This window comes from Sebastes fasciatus, chromosome 2 (genome assembly GCF_043250625.1).
Source record: "Sebastes fasciatus isolate fSebFas1 chromosome 2, fSebFas1.pri, whole genome shotgun sequence".
Lineage (NCBI taxonomy): Eukaryota > Metazoa > Chordata > Actinopteri > Perciformes > Sebastidae > Sebastes > Sebastes fasciatus.
In genome coordinates, this window is record NC_133796.1 from 17,271,788 (window position 1) to 17,289,128 (window position 17,341).

A 17,341-nucleotide genomic window follows, 5' to 3' on the forward strand; every position below is an offset into this window, starting at 1 on the left:
GCCAAGTTAATTTCAGAGAGGCTCTCTCTGAAATTAACTTGGCCAAAGTCTCAAGTCATTGAATGAACAGCCAATAGGAACGCTCTGTTTCTATTGGCTATTCATTCAATGGAGGCAGCTGTAAATCGTTTGCAAACTCCAATCAAACGGTCAAACTAGGCAGAGCTGATCAAATATGAATCAATATTATGTTACTGTAATGTCTATTTCTTGCCGAAGGTGTTTTCAGAAACATCTTGTAGTGTAATGTTTAGCTGTAAAATTAGAAAGTTTGTGACCCGGCAGCCATGTTGAGATAATTCGAGGAAATACCAAGCACCGCCCACCAGCCAGAGCAAACTTTCTAATTTTACAGCTAAACAGTACACTACAAGATGTTTCTGAAAACATTTGAGGTGAGAAATAGGCATTACAGTAACAGAATATTGATTCATATTTGATCAGCGCTGCCTAGTTTGACCGTTTCGTCGGAGTTCGCGAGTGATTGACAGCTGCCTCCGTTGAATTAACAGCCAATAGGAACGCTCTCTCTCTGAAATGACCTGTGATTGGCCAAAGTCTCTCGTCGCTATATTTTTTAAAGCCTGAAAACAGAGCCATGAGGAGGTGCAGAAGTCTAGTTTTCTCTCAGAGCACTTGAATTACAATATGCTGAAAGATCTTTATTGATTTTTTGCCCAATAATGCCAAAAACATTCTGCCTACTGCAGGTTTAATGCCATCAAATCCCTGAGCTCCCTGAACTCCACTGACACTGAGTGGAGAGTTGTCTTGCATCATAAAGGTTTTTTTTTGTAAATTCAGAGGTTTACTTTTTTCTTCCGAGGACCCAAATGAACAATGTTGTTTCTTTCATCCTGGGACCCAATGCCCATTAAAGAGTGATGAAACACAACGTAACTGCTCGTCTGGCTGTTCAGTCCAACATTTCCAAAAGCCCAAAAATATAGGAGGCGATATAATGAAGTAAGCCAGGGCATCAGATCAGTCCTGCATCTTGTCAACATGTACTCAGCTTTCATGTGGGACCCGTTGACTTGGTTATTCTGCAGGACAACAGCATTTTTTATCAGAAGCACCATGAACATTTAAACGGAGCCAAACGCAACAGGCCACATAACCAACATGCTGCTTCTCTAAACAGTTCCAACCTAATTTGGCAGAAGTTGCTGAGCAGCTTCCTCTCATTCAGACCAGCCAATGCAGATTTAGTGGCTCCTGCAATAGAAAACCTTCACTTTTACACCATCGCACTGGGGGATATAGTTTGACTCTATTTGTGGAGAGACTGTGTGCCCCTAGAGGGCAACCAAGACCAAATGCAGTTTCTACACATGCCTGTGTTATTTCTGAAACTACATAGTGTTAACATACAATATACTTGGCCAGAGACATATTACCTTTACTTAGATTTACTCATTCTGCCGTCCAAGGTAAGGTGTTGACTTCATATTATGACAATAATGACAACAATCATTAAGAATACTGCTCCACATCTTCACCCTTTCACTACTTTTACAGCAACCACTACTACCATAAATCAGTGGTGGAATGTAATGAAGTACATTTACTCAAGTACTGCACTTAAGTACAATTTTGAGGTACTTGTACTTTACTTGAGTATTTCCATTTTGTGCAACGACATTTTGAAGGCAAATATTGTACTTTATACTCCACTACATTTATTTGATAACTCTAGTTACTAGTTACTTTGCAGGTTTGAATTATTAATACAAAATATATCAACTTATATAAAGTATGATGTATTATTACAGGTTAAGCCACCCAGCAGTATATTAGGTAAGAAAAGCTACAAGCTGCAACATTAAAGTGATGCTCAATGCATCAATAATTATAATCCAGTAATTTAATACATGTTATTCTGAAATGGGTCATTCTGCATAATGAGTACTTTTACTTTTGGTACTTTGAGTATATTTTCATGCTAACACTATTGTTACTTTTACTCAAGTTAAATATCTGAATACTTCTTCCACCACTGCCATTAATCACAATAACATTAAAGTAATATTAGATATTAAATATACATACATGAAGACATAATATAGTAATAATACTACTATAGAAATATGATAATGATACATCATCATTTTGCAGTTCTGTTTGACAGTGCTGTACTGACATCTGGTGGACAATTGGGACCTTGATGCAGTCAAATCACTCATTTTATTGCTCTTAACTCATAATTGTGGCCACAAACATAACCAGCCAGTCTTTTCCATAAGCAAAGGTCTGAAATTCCCTGGCATCAAGCTGCAACTGGGTTTTTATTTCAGAAATAAGTCTTGTTTTTCTTTTGATGCAAAACGAAGACTTGCTGCTGCTACTTTTATGTCTATGGTTGACTATGGTGATTTTTTTTTTTATATATGCATGCATCTTCTCAGTGCCTTCACTCCTTAGATACTGTGTATCATGGAGCACTGAGGTTCATTACAAACCTTAAGGCCCTCACTCACCCTGTATGCTAGGGTTGGTTGGCCTGGATTGTCCGCCCATAGAACTAATCACGGGCATGTCCTTATTTATGAAGCAATTCTTAACTTGCTTCCTTCATATCTTTGTAAATGTATCCATCTGAAAAATGCTGGAAGCTATCATCTCCGCTCTGTGACATATTCACAACACTTACTTTTGCTATATGTCCCCAACGTCTGCCTTGAAATGGGAAAAAGGGTGTTTAGGTACGCTGCTCCAGTAGCTTGGAATTTACTGCAGACTGGTTTGGGTCTAGGGGAGCTGGTCTCTTTAAGTGTTTTTAAACATAGTTTGAAAGAGCTGAGGAACACTGTATCAGGCTGTGAACGCTTTTTCTGATCTATTTGCCCCTAGAATATGATGACCAGAATCTTATTTTTTATGCTGTGACCTGAAATTGAAAATTTTGTAACTGTTATTTGTTGTTTGTTGTTTATGTGCTGCTGCTGTCCTGACCAGGAGACTCGTAAAAATGAGATTTTGAATCTCAATGAGGCTTTTTCTGGTTAAATAAATCCAAAAATAAATAAATAAAACTCATACATAGCCCACACATTTATGCATTTATATAAATAGACCACCAAATTCATATTTACCACAAGAGTAGTGTGAGATATTTGCATTTTGTGTCAACTTGGTGAAGTTCATAATGTTTAAGACTACCAGAAATAGAGTCAACTCCAACACATTTTAGGGAAACAGCTTGTGGTGTCTAGTCAATAGCAGATATATCTCATAATATCTCATAATCACAGCACACTTGGCTGTATTGTTTGTGAGTTTATACCCTATATACAATAGACAGAATACACACAGTTTCACAAAGGATACAGAGCTAAAGCAGCAGCCAGGTCAGGGTGACACAGTAGGGATATTTACTGGAATCACAAGTTGTTTATTTACCCATGTCCACTTTATGATCTACAAGATTGATACGTTTAATAACCAGCAGCTTACACAATGCAGTACTGTTCCAGCACATTCCAGTGTGAAAGATAAGAGTGAGAGTATTTTTAAATAATGCACAAACATCATTGAAGAAGCTCTGACAGCTTGAGTTTACAACCACAGGAGCAACGTAAATAAATAAATGTTTCCACATCTTGTTGCATGATCTGCTGACCCTTCATGTTGTCTCCTTTTAAAACGTTTACCCCTTCCCTTTGGTCAAGGGCAGATTCATGCATATCTACAGTAACTCCTTCAGCAGCTACACATGAAACATAGGTGATCTTTGGCCCAGGAAACGTTTTATATTGCACACATTATGAAAATGTTTAACACGGTTGCTTAATGATTGCTAAAGGTGTGGTTAAGTTCTTTAATAAAAGTTTTTGTCAGTGATTTATTTCAGAGGTGAGCTCTGATTATTTTGGCTCTGATCCACTTTGGGCACCAAAGTTGTATCCCGCTCTCTCCAAAACCAGCCTCGACATGTTTTTCACGACAAGCAGCAGAAGTTATCCTGGTTGTCAGTTCTGTCCCTCCTCATTCGATTTTCTCAGGAGGAACTACTTCCATCAGCAGCTGGAGGTGGATGGTGATGGGCCCTACAGGGGAACGGAGGTCATGAGGTCTCCATGTCGTCGTCAGCACAACATGAAACTGTATTTAATTAATTTGAGTTGTACGTTTTGAGCACCCATTTTATTCTATAGGATACTGTTGGTCAAGAATTATCAGACATATTTCAATAACTTCAATTTTGATAGAAACTCCTGAATTTCAGTAAAAATGAAGAGTAAACTTACTCATGATGTTGCGTGCCCATTTGACCTTCAGGTGGACGAAAGGGTAGTAGAGGAGAAGTCCACCGAAGATGAAGATAGTGCAGTAGAGGTACTCCAGCTCTGGCTTGTCAATGATGGGAGCCAGGACTAAGTAGCAGGACACCAGGACAATCAGGCCTGGTATGACAATCGGCACCTTCGAGTAGTCACACAATTACACAACGTCGACTGTTAAGTGTTTACTTGTGCTTCTGCCCCGTGATCACAACCCCACCTGAATTCCCTTAAATAGTATACAATATTATTTTATATAAATTATAGCTCCAAACGGACACTTTCATTATTTCTACAACTGCAAACAAATAATGCATTAGCCTATTGAGAGTCAAAAATCAACTTGGTGGCATTTCACTTTCAACCAGCAAAAATATAAGCAAAAAATAAGACTAAAATTTGATCTAGTGCATAGAGGTGAGACAAAAAAAGACAGTGTGTTTGCAAAAGCTTGATTTCATTTTAAAAATTCAAGCCTATATTGGGGTTTCTATTAAAGGAACAGTGTGTAGGATTTCGCAGAAATGGAATATAATATTCATAACCATGTTTTCATTAGTGTATAATCATTGTGTGTTGTGTGTTGTGTTTTCGTTAGCTTAGAATGAGCCCTTCATATCTACATGGAGCGGGTCCTACTCGTGAAATCCGCCATGTTGCACCGCCATGTTTCTACAGCAGTCCAGTACGGACAAACCAACCACTGGCTTTAGAGAGAGCCTTTCATGTTTGTGTGTTACCTGAAGGCCACCGTAGTTCTCCGACACATTTGTGAAACTGCGGTTACGTGAGCCGCAGAGTGCAAAACCTTGGTACCGCCAGCTGCCATCTGACTTCCGTTGCTCCTAAAGTAGTGTTATTATGGTATGGATGGCCTCTGAGCCAGGCGAATGGTGTTACCACGGTTTTGCGCTTGGCGGGTTACGTTACTGCGGTCTTGGAAAGGGAGGAGTGAGCGGAGGGGTATTCAGTTGGTTGCAATCTGCAACCACACCATTAGATGCCGCCAAATCCTACACACTGTACCTTTAAGAAATGTTGATCGGGTAACACCTGTCCAGTTAAAAATGCAGATGTTGTCTAGATTAACCTCTTCAGCAAATATTATATTCACTGTCTCGCCACCTAATCAGTTCATAACACTATCACTGTGCATACCAACATCAATGACTTGAAACAATCACAGAAAAGCGGCACTAGACTCATTTGACTGTGCGTAAAGATACAGATTGCAGTTTCAAGATAACACAAAGCACCAGAAACCATAAACCTGTTGAGTCATACCACTATAAAAGAGGAGCTTCCTCCAAAAAAAGACAACTGAAAACTCTTGGATCAGCGAAACCTCACCTTAACTGGTCGATGGAGCTTCTTTCGGGTGAAACGCATGACTATTAAAGCCAGCGCTGTCAGACCATAAAACGCCCAATGAGGAAAGCTGAAGTAGTTAATGAGGGTGTTGATGTCTGCTGGGATAATGTAGAGAATAGCCAACGCACCCTAAAACAGACAGAAACCAAACCGAGAAATATTTGTCTACTTATGAGGAAACAACACAGTGAATCAATTATTTATCAGAACTTGCATGATATATTGTAAAATTTATAAGCTTTAAATTGTCACAAACTATACTTAACACAAAGTGAACGACCATGCAGTGATTTAATCATTAAAAAGTCAGCTGATCATGTAAGACTAAACTGAAAGGGAATCATTAAATATGCAGGACTCACATTGAATATGAGAGCAGGGGCTGGAGTGTAGCGCCTCAGGCTAATATAGGATAAGATTTTAACCATGTGACCTTCTCTGCCAGATACAAAAGCCAGCCTGTGAGAAGAAAGAGATAGAAATATGTTTTGGGTTGTTGAGTATTCGTACTGCACTTTCTTGAGTTTTCTTTTTTTAACTTCTATCTCTTTCCTCTTGTCTGTCAAAGTCTTTAACGCCACATCAGTATTCTTGCTTTCACTTAATTCAAAGTCTGTTTACTTGTGCTTTCTTTCTCACACCTACAAATATGCCCATCACATTGTTTTACACCTACTGTATTTCGTAAATAATTTGACATTTGTTTATTTTACCTGCCAGCGGTGAAGCAGCTTCCATTGGCAGAGCCGAATGTCGAGAAGACAACAAAGAGAGGAACGATCCAGGACAGAGGGTGAAGGACTCTGTCTCCAAAAGTCTATAAGGAGGCACAAACAAAACCTTCAGAAAAGACAAGGGAATACTGAACTGTAAGAGGTTTAATCGAAAAATCTTTTTGGAATAACCAAAAATGATACACATACTGTAAACATATGTGAAAAAACGATTGGCTGCTGTAGGCAGTTCTCATTAGGGGAGAGTGGGGTAAGATGAGCCAATTTTTACTTATGCTGTCCTCGAGGTTAGGAAAAATGAGACAGAAGCAGAATGAAAACTTGAACCTTAAATTCAGGATCTCTCCTATCAAATGAAATGATCAGCATGCATCCATCACAAAGCTGTCTGGAAAAAATGACCTTCCCAAAAAAAGTGCTCCTGTGGCTCAACTTGCCCCAGGTAAGGGGTAAGTTGATCCGAGTCAGTGGGTAAGTTGAGCCATCGTGGGGTAAACTGAACATCTGAGTTTTTAAGTTTAAACCTCAGCATAAGTGTGTTAATAAACAGTTTCACAGTTATGAACTTGTGAGAACAAACCACCAGTGAGTTTCAAGACCATTGAACAATCAAAATATCATTCAATATTCGACTATATTCCAGTCGTCAAGGTTGCAGTGAAATATGAACTGTTGCTCCCTCCTTGCAGTTCCTCCAGCCTTTTGAGGTTGAGGTAGCTCCTTCAGCACATCACTCAGTGGAAAAGATGCCTCATCCTTTTCCTTTAATACAAAGGTGGGCTTCTCACGTCAAGTGTTCCCCCGGATTCTTCTGAGAAATCTTGCACTCACTTCGTTGCCCTCCAGGCTCTCAACCAAGCCAATGTAATGGTAGCTTCTGCCTTTGGATACAAAGTTTACTATGACAAAGTCACCAACTGACAGATCTGAGATGTCTGATTCACTTCTCTCATCATTAGAACTCTCATGCTCAGAAGTGTCATCAAATGGGATGGCATCACACTCTCCTCAGAACTGCTGTACGCTGTGATTTTCGTCTTGGTCTTTGGTTTGACCTAGGCCTACCTGCTAAACCCTTCTCTTTCCAGTTGTTGGGGACAGGAAGGTTGTTCTTTCTGCCAATTCCAATGCCAGTTCACAGCATTTCTTTGGAGTAAGGCCGTGGAACTGTTCAGCCAGCTTCTTGATATGGTCTGCAAGCTCCTTCTCTACCTCCTCTGTGAGGACCCTCTTTGCCTCTGCTGTTCCACTATAACCAACTGTTTTAACTTCCTTTATCTCCCTCTTCTATAAAGGTTAACACATAAAAAAATCAAACCAAGTTGTGTAACACTCAACGGTAATACCATTTTATACATCAGAGAATTAATTTGGTTAATTTATGGTGGGGTAAGTTGAGCCAGTGGCTCGGAATAATAGTAGAATATTAGTGAGCCATTGGCTCAATTTACCCCATAACCTTTGGCTCACTTTGCCCCATAGCTACCATTTTGGAAAAAAATGGCCCAGTTTAGCAATTCAGGCTAATCTTTAGCGAAGGGATTAACATGGTGTTATACCTGAGTAAATCACCAACGTGTATAATATATTTTTTTAGACCTGGATAAATTTGCTTTGACCTAACATTCATTATTCCTGACATGCAGAAAATTTACTTTGATAGGGAAAAAACTGTTTTTGGTGTAAAAAAGTACTTACTACTTCTCCCATGTGCTTAACTCCATCACAGCAAGATAGAAATGATGGGTACTTCCTGAATTTATGGTCACATGACAAAACATAATCACAGTTGCCAAGATACAGGGGGTGGGTCAACTTACCCACTGGCTCATTTTACCCCACTCTCCCCTACTGTAAATCTTCTTTTAATTTAAAGGTGCTAAATGCAACATTGGGAGCATTTCTGTTGCCTCCGCACAGCTCTCAACATGGCGACGGCTGAGCCAGCAGCTCACAGCTAACGGTGCTCACAGCTAACGGTGCTAACAGCGCGAACACCACCAAGACATTACAAACTTAGGCTTTGTCCAAAATCTTACACTGTGCACTACATATCCAATATGTGTACTATCGTTGTAACCATGTAACCATGGTGATCTGGGCCAACCTCATGTGACCAAATTGACGGTTTGTTAGTATCATAGTGTGAATTAATTTAAAATAGTCACTATTGCATTGATATTTATGCCGCCGTAGCGTAATATTTCACTGGAAATAGTATGCAATTAGCTATTGGTTCCATACTAAGGCTTCGGACGTACTAGAATATCTCACATACTGTTTTAGCGTACTAAGTGGCATGTTAGTATGGATTTACGGACGCAATCTAATTTCAAAACTCCCTGGCTATCAACGTCTCTACCTATAACCATGGCAACCTTCTATGCTTCTTACCACGGCAACAGCTGGAGACACCAGCATTTCGGTGGGGGTCATAACAGTGAAGTAGGAGACGTTGACCAACATGTAGCACACAGATACCAAAGGGATCCCAATGAGGATGGCCAGTGGCAAGTTCCTGAGATGAATTGACAGAAAATCGATTTACTCAAGTGCAGCCTACCTTGTCAGACATGCTGCTCTGACTGTTTATAATGACCATTACATAATTAATGTAATTACACAATTAAAAAAAAACTTGTATAGATACCTCTTAAAACCAATGAGAAGTAAAAGGACCAGGGCCGGCTCTAGCCCTGGGCGAAATTTGGATTTGGAGCCCCGTCACTCTAGGTTTAGGGTTCAACCCCCTAGAAACCTAACCCTGGCCCCATAAACCACAACACACATCAGACATCACAATGGTTTGGAGTGAAATTAACATTTTTAATTCTATAAATAACTGTATTCATTAATAACATAAATAAATAATTGGTCCCTGATCATTTTTGCTGTAACGAGAGTTACAGGGGTGAAAAGTGTATTTTTTTCTTTCTTTCTTTATTTGTTCATTTCTCAATGCAAAAAAAGAGCAAGGGCACTCACTGGCATTTATTTATTTATTTATTTATTTATTTATTTATTTATTTATTTATTTATTTATTTATTTATTTATTTATTTATTTATTTATTTATTTATTTATTTATTTATTTATTTATTTATTTATTTATTTACTTATTTTAAAGGGGGACCAACGCCCCAGGAAAGTGGCGCCCTAGTTGACCACCTATATGGTCTCTGCCTTAAGCCAGCCCTGATAAAGACCTCTTCAAAATGAAAGATGAGTCTTAATTTGTCTTACCTGAATGGGTTTTTCAGCTCTTCTGTAATGAAATTCAATTGATTCCTAAGAAAACAAGGAATATGTGTCATTTAAAGGTAGCATAATGCCATAAAATAAGAAATACAAATTTCTTTGGTTTTCCGAGGGTTGAATCCACACATTTGGAGAAAGGGCAGAGAAAGAGAGAAAGGCTGAGAGGGGTCACAGTGCTCCTTATGTAAAGTCAGTATAGCAGGAAAAGGCTCATCGTATCGGTTGAGAAAGCACACTTCAATGCATAGCTTTAGAGAGGAGTGTGGTCAATCCTATACATCATGTTAAAGGGCAAAGTGAAGTTAAGTATAATCGTTACCATCCGTCATAAGCCCAAAGCCCATTATAAAATGCAAGTCCGATTGATCCAACAGACGACGATGTGCCACCAAACGCATTTGACAAATTCTCAGTGTTTCCTGCACACAAATACACAACAATACGTATGTAATGTTAATTGTTATTATTAAACGTAAAGAGTTGTATATTCAAGACACTGGTAGTACAAGCAGGCTCACCTTGTGCCAACATAACCATGCCAGCTACCGCTATGATAAGAATGATGAAAAGTTTGGCGAGAGTGAAGAAGTTCTGCACGTAGTTCGCCAGTTTGACACTCAAACAATTGATGGAGACGATCAAAACTGAGAAGACACAAGAAATTTAAGAATATAAATGCAGAACAACGTTCTTTCTTAGACATTTGAAATTAATTGCATATCTCAAAGAAGAGTTATTTCTATACTTTTATTACTTAAAAAATGTCCCTTTCCTTTTGACGTAGATGTGAACAATGTTATATAATATATATAATAGTTCACAATTGTTTTCCTTTGTCTTGTTAAACTGTTGTAATGATGTAGAGAATTAGATATAGCATATAGTCAAAGCTGTCAGTGAACTATGTTGCCTCTTATGTCCTGGAGTCCCCAGACAAGCTAATTACAAACTGTACTGAACATACAGTATATCATTCACCAGGCAAGCTGTCTTTCTTATAACTTTAAACTTAGGTCATTTTTTATTCACATCTGCAAATTTTTAATTAAAAAATAGTTGGCCAGTGTTTTGGTGCTCGGTATTTCCTCAGCTTATCTCAACATGGTTGCCAGGTCACAAACGTTCTCATTTTACAGCTAAACAGTACACTACAAGATGTTTCTGAAAACATTTGAGGCGAGAAATAGGCATTACAGTAACAGAATATTGATTCATATTTGATCATTGCTGCCTAGTTTGACCGTTTGATCAGAGGTCGCGACTGATTGACAGCTGCTCAGAGACGGCAGGCTCCAGCTCGGCTCTGATTGGTTGTTTTTCTCCGGTCTGTGAAATCTTGCAGATGCTATTAGGAGCACCGGAGGACACAGAGGCACATTATTTTTTTCAGATTACCTGTCTCATGCACTACTGTCAGGATATAGTGACCGTTTTATAAAAATAACTTTTTTAAATTATATTTGCTCCAATTCTACCCACTGCAGCTTTAAGTCACAAGGATTAAAGTAAAACTTACATATAGCTGCTGCTGCCAGACACTTGGTAACAACAAGAGGAGGAGTACAGCCGGGGTAGAAAGGAGCAGAGGCATATTCTGCAAAGCTCAGAGTGATGATGGCGAACGACGAGGGCTTCAGCACCATGACGGTGGTCCAGGAGAAAAGGTAGGCTGGGAGGGGACCAAACGCCTCCATTAAATATGAGTACTCTCCCCCTGACTTGGTGATCATGGTGCCAAGTTCAGCATAGCACAGTGCTCCTGTGTAGCCACACATACAGATACACACAGAGAGAAGAGGAGAGATGTAAAACAAACTCATAGGGGACTTTTATAATTGCATCTGGTAGAAAAAATCAAGGAAAGATCAGAAGTTGCTCCTACAAAGAAACAGGTTCAAACAACCTCTCTGCATACACCCTTTAAAGCCAGATCTGTGTTAATAACTTTATCCCCAAGGATAATAACGCAACCTCAATGATAGAGAGTAGACTAAAAGACTAAAGGTGATAGTTTATGTGAAATATTATACAACACATTTCACATTAATTGTTAGTTTTTTTTATTGAAAAGGAAATAAAGGGATTAAAGGGAAATATAATAATAGACTTTAGAAAACAAAATACAAATGAGTCTATTGCGTAAACCATATCCGATCCAGTGTTTTCCCTGGAATGGTCAAGTAAACGTGCCAAGATCACAGTGACCTGAAAACTAATCTGAAATAAAGTTTATATGTCATAAAGGTTCAAAGCCAAACGAACTGCAGCTCATAATTGTTTCATTACACAGATCTTTTTTGTGTGTTAGCAATGACTACGTACATAGTAATGTATGTTTTTGCTTTAAAATCAAGTAAATAATCCCATAAGAAGATGCCAAAAATATGACAAGAGCAATGTGTATTAGGTTAAGTGCACTATGAATCTCTGAGCCAGTCTCTATATTAAGATATAGAAATCAAAGCACAGAGACAGACATCTCTCATGCTGATTACTGTAAAGTGATGTATTGGTTTGGATGTTGTTCTCACCGAGAGTGGCTAACACGCCACAGGCCGCCCAGATGAGGAGGCACGGTCCCACAGCTCCAGAGTACAGCAGAACAGATTTGGGAGAGATGAAGATGCCCGAGCCAATCATTGTCCCCACAATCAGACAGATACCACTTATCAGACCAATCTGAGCACACACATGAAGAAACAATGGTACAGGTTCAATACAGTTGAACTTGGAAATGGGAATGTGACGTCACCGACAGCTAGTCGGACATTTTTGGAGGGTAAAGGGTAAGAGTGCCATCCGCTGGCTGTTTAAGTGTCAAGTGTCAAAAGATAACACAAAACACTGCAGAGTGAATAAAATTCAAAAGCTGAATTGTAGTAGTATACAGTCAGACACAAAGGTAGGCTTATGTCATAGGTTTCATTTTGCAAGATACCAGTAGATTAAATATGCAGTATTAACCACAGAAGACGAGGTACACCGTGGACAGGTCGCCAGACTATCGATCTCCTTATTCATAAGAATTGATATCATTAACTAACTTTAATTGTATAATATATGGCCCCTTTGCCTGTGTCAGCCTCTCTTTATATGAGTTGTCTTTCACACGTACTTTATACATTTCTGATGATGAACGGTTGACAGATGACAGATGAATAGACCGGTGACAGATAATAATAGTCTACCGTAGCTCCGTACATTCCCTATATCTGCAGGGAAATTCAACCAGAAATTGTTATAAGGAAACTTTCCTCGTTACAAGTTGTCCTTACTTGAGTATATTGTCTATTTCAACACAAATCTGGTCTTTCCAGCGTATATGTTCGACAGACAGTCGTGTGTAACACATCATAAGGAGATATCTAATGGAGTCAGTCTCAGTGTCTCCAATCACCAGACAGAATCAGTTTCACACGTTTGATATCAGGCACATCCTCAAGGTCCCTCTAATCTAATCTACTGGATAGCCTGCATCTCCCACACAAAGCCAGCTGTGTAAAGGCCATTGTGAGCCCTCTACTGAATTAGATGAAAGCCAACCAAAGCTAAAAGGCGAGTTTTTTGCTGTGTACCAAATAGATGTTTTATGTACAATGTTGCAAAAACTGCAGAAATAAGGCCTTTGTTTTAGATTTGTTCATGTGTTTGGTCCAGACTGAAATATTTCAACAACTATTGGATGGGTTGTCATGATTTTCTTTTAAAGACATTCATGGTCCCCAGAGGAGGAAGACGCCTCTTGACTTTGGTGATCCCCTGACTTTTCCTCTTGAGCCACCACGAGGCCGACACTGTTGTTTTTTAGTAAAAAGTCTCAAGAACAACTAAATGGATCCCCATGATATTAGGTAAACACATCCATTGTGCCCCTTAGGATGTATCCTAAGCATAGACTGTATACAAGAAGTGGACATAGTCACCGTGACGTCACCCATTGGTTTGTGGACTGACATTTTAAAGCCTCGAGTTCGGCATTTTTGCTGTCACCATGTTGGTTTTTTTGCCACCAGAAGTGACACGAGAGGGTGGAGCTAAGTACAGCCAAACGCTGAACAGGACAATTTAGGCGACCAAAAATGTGAAAATTAACTTTCATGAACTGAAAACACACTGTAAAAGGGTTAAAGTTCTAAGACGAAAACACGGACAACTCCCAGGCCGGACAACGCTGTAGTAGCAACCTGTCAACTACAAGTTAGCCACGCCCTAAAGCATACCCGTCTTTATGGTCTATTTGACTTTAAATGGGACCATAATTTACGAAGTGAACATCATGCTTATTATACATCAAGACCATAAACTCATGTTTACAATGTTTACTGAGGTAATAAATCAAGTGAGAAGTAGGGTAAAGTAGGGACTTCTCTACAATCAGACTTGTTTTTGCAACCAGAGGAGTCACCCCCTGCTGGCTGTTAGAAAGAAGGCAAGTACAAGACGCTTCAGTATTGGCTTCACTTTTCAGACCTAAAGGTAGCCCACTGATCCTAATGACTTTAGTGACCCACTAACTACTATATTCCCACCAGTCTCAGCAGTATTTTGTGTTTAGTACTGATTAGCAAATGTTAGCATAATAAAACACTAAACTAAGATGGTAAACATTACCAAGCATGTTTGCATGCTAACCTTAGTATTTAGCTTAAAGCACCACTGTGCAAAAGTCCAGCTTTACAGAGCTGCTCGTATGGCTGTACTTTGGTCTTGTTTTATCTGAGCATGCAAAAATGATTAATGACCACTATGATGTGGTTATTTGCAACTGGAATGGATGCTTAGAAAGAATCCAAATTCATCCACAAGCAACATAGACACTTCGTGGATTTCATCATGATGGCCTGTTTTTCATCTCAACTAACCAGATATGTCACCTTAAATACACTTTTAGTAGAGTGAGGGGAAATTAGGTAGTGCTAGTTTTTAATTTGTCATAATAATTCTAATTTATTCAGTGAAATTTATCCTTTCAGTCCCTGTAAATTCACATTAGGGCTTAGGGAGCTTAGGGGGTCTGGACAACCCCACTGAGTGGATCACTGTGGAGTTAATATGTAGAGACGGTTGTTGTGGTACTCCCTGGTACTCAGATCAAGTCCCCATTACTGCGAAAAGGTACGGATAGTGGGATCCTACTGTGTGAACACCTAATCAGACTTGTTCTCAGGAACACACACGCATACAGGCAAACAGATACACACACTCACATCTTTTTGAAGCACAGTAGCCTTCACAGGCTTCTTGTCTTTGGTCAGACATTCCAAGCCGTGGCCGGTGGAGCCGTTCTGTGACTCCTTCCTTTTCATGGATCTGTCTTCATCCATTTCAGTCTGCTAGTGCATGAGAAAACGCAAATGCATGACCACATTTTACACAAGTTACATGACTTTTTAATGACACAAGTTGCATTAGTTTATGTTGCATTGTTAAGTTATCTAATCTTGATAAGGTTTACAAGGAAACAATGTGACCTGCTAGTACCTGCAGTATAATTTCCTCTCATTTAGCTAAACAATGAGGCTCACACAAGCAAAACAACTTCCATCCAACACCCACTGTATTTACATTGTTAATCCTGTGATTTTACTGATTGTATTACTGTAAAAGGCTTTGATCCGGATTTTGACTTTGAGTTTGACTTTGCACAGTGTTTCTTTAGGTTTATGAATATTTCACTGTGGCACAGTGGTTCTGAGCCACAAATGTATAGACATACCAAGTGATATCTTACAGCATTATAGTTGTTCTCATTTGCTTTGGCTCAATTCTCAAATGAGAATTATTTTTTTCAAAACAATAGGTTCAAATCTCTGAACAATTTGTTTGTTGTTCACAACAGATTAGAATTGCTCATTCATTCAAGCAAATTGCATGTGTTTTGGCACATGTGTGCAAAGAGAAAGAACAATTGTCTACAATTTGCACAATAACCACTTGCACACGTCTCTCTGATCAAAACTGAGGAGTTGACTCTCAGAGAAATTGTCTGAATACTCTTCATAACTTCTAAACATTATTTCATCGTTTGAGCCATCACATGCAAAATGATCCATTCAATTGTCAAAATCTGCCAGACTACATGTATATCGCATAATGACATGGTGTTACGTACTGTGAGGAGGTACAATTTGTTGTTTCTTACCTATTTTTTTCATTGTTGCAGGCTTTGTTTTTAGGCATAGACGTCATTTTGTGTCATATTCTGTTTACTGTATATGACTTTACATGAAGGATCAAGGGTGAGTTTAAAATACATGTAACACATTGTTACACATATATTTACTGTATAAACACACCTATTACTGTTTCAACATACTACAGTATTGACTTTTCTCAGTAAACTTTGACCTACTGTTGAATCTGAAAAGCTCAGTGTGAACCTTCAGCTATATAAAACTGACATTCTTGTATAGTAGCATGCAGGAAGTAGTCAATATCAACAAAACAGAGATTTGTACAGAGTATAAGAATAATTTACAGGGTTGACTGGTGAAAAAACATGTAAACATTTTGACCAGCACGGCTCACATGATGACAAAACAATTTTCATTTTGGTGGCATTGGCCAGTTTACTGACACAATAACTAGGTTTTGAAGCATGAATGAAGTGTTTTGAGTGAGTTACTACCTTTTGCAAACATGCAAATAGAGTTGTGTTGTCCCATCAAACAGTTGTGATAATTGCACTTACAGTTTAGAGAAATTTAAGACTGTTTAAAAAAGATAATGAGCCAAAGCGATGGAGAAAAACTGTAACTGTCAGTGGAGCAGCTCACAAAAGGGTTGACAGGTTTAGTCTTTTATAGAGAGACTTTGTTTACAGAAAAGCAGCTAAAATTCTTTATTTTGGTTTAGGGTGGATTTTAATTTTGCTGTAAGAGGACCACCATATATTCAAAGAAGTACCCTGTGTAAACCATTGTTTCTGATTGTGATATAATTTTATAGACAGACAGATAGATAGATAGATGGATAGATAGATACATAGTTAGATAGAGAGTATAGACCACACTCAGTCAATATGTTAGTGTTTAACTTCAAAATGTTGTGATAACTATGTGATAACTATGTAATGTAATGGATAAAGCTGAGTTAAAGAAGTTGATCTTGATACATGACAATAAATAGATGAATAAATACATATTTCAACAAATCTTTCACTCACATATGACGAAAACCACCTCAGTAATGCTCCATGAACCTTGAATGTTTCAAGCCTCAGCAGGTAACAGAGATATGAACAACCCACAAATGATACTGGGTCAAGTTCAACAGAGGAGAGCAGGAATGTCTTGATACAAATGAAAACCTTGGGCTCCCTGTGACCGAGCACACCGCTCCAGTGGGAGGTTCTCACATCTGATTGGACATCCTGGACAGCCCTGGATGAAAGGGAGGTGGGTGAAGCAGAGTTGCTCTGTAGACACTTTCAGGACAGTTTCAATTTTCAACAGAAAACATTGAGAAACTTCCTCCTCGCTGAGCGTACCTAGCCTCCACAATGCTTCTTTGATAAGGACACATGACACCCCTGCATGTGTGTGTGTGTGTGTGTGTGTGTGTGTGTGTGTACATTTGTGTATGTGTGTTACATTCCCTTTCTAGTCTGCCTCTCTTCAAAAGTCTCTCTCTGTCAGACAACTTGCATTTTATGCTTTACAGTATGTTCTCCTGTTTTATTTCCCTGAGCAGACCT

General features: G+C 38.9%; 1 pseudogene; it reads right to left on the reverse strand.

The window, feature by feature from the left end:
• Positions 1-3,855: 3,855 nt before the first annotated feature.
• LOC141753457 (b(0,+)-type amino acid transporter 1-like) lies at positions 3,856-14,987 on the reverse strand (annotated as a pseudogene).
• Between the last annotated feature and the right edge of the window lie 2,354 nt (positions 14,988-17,341).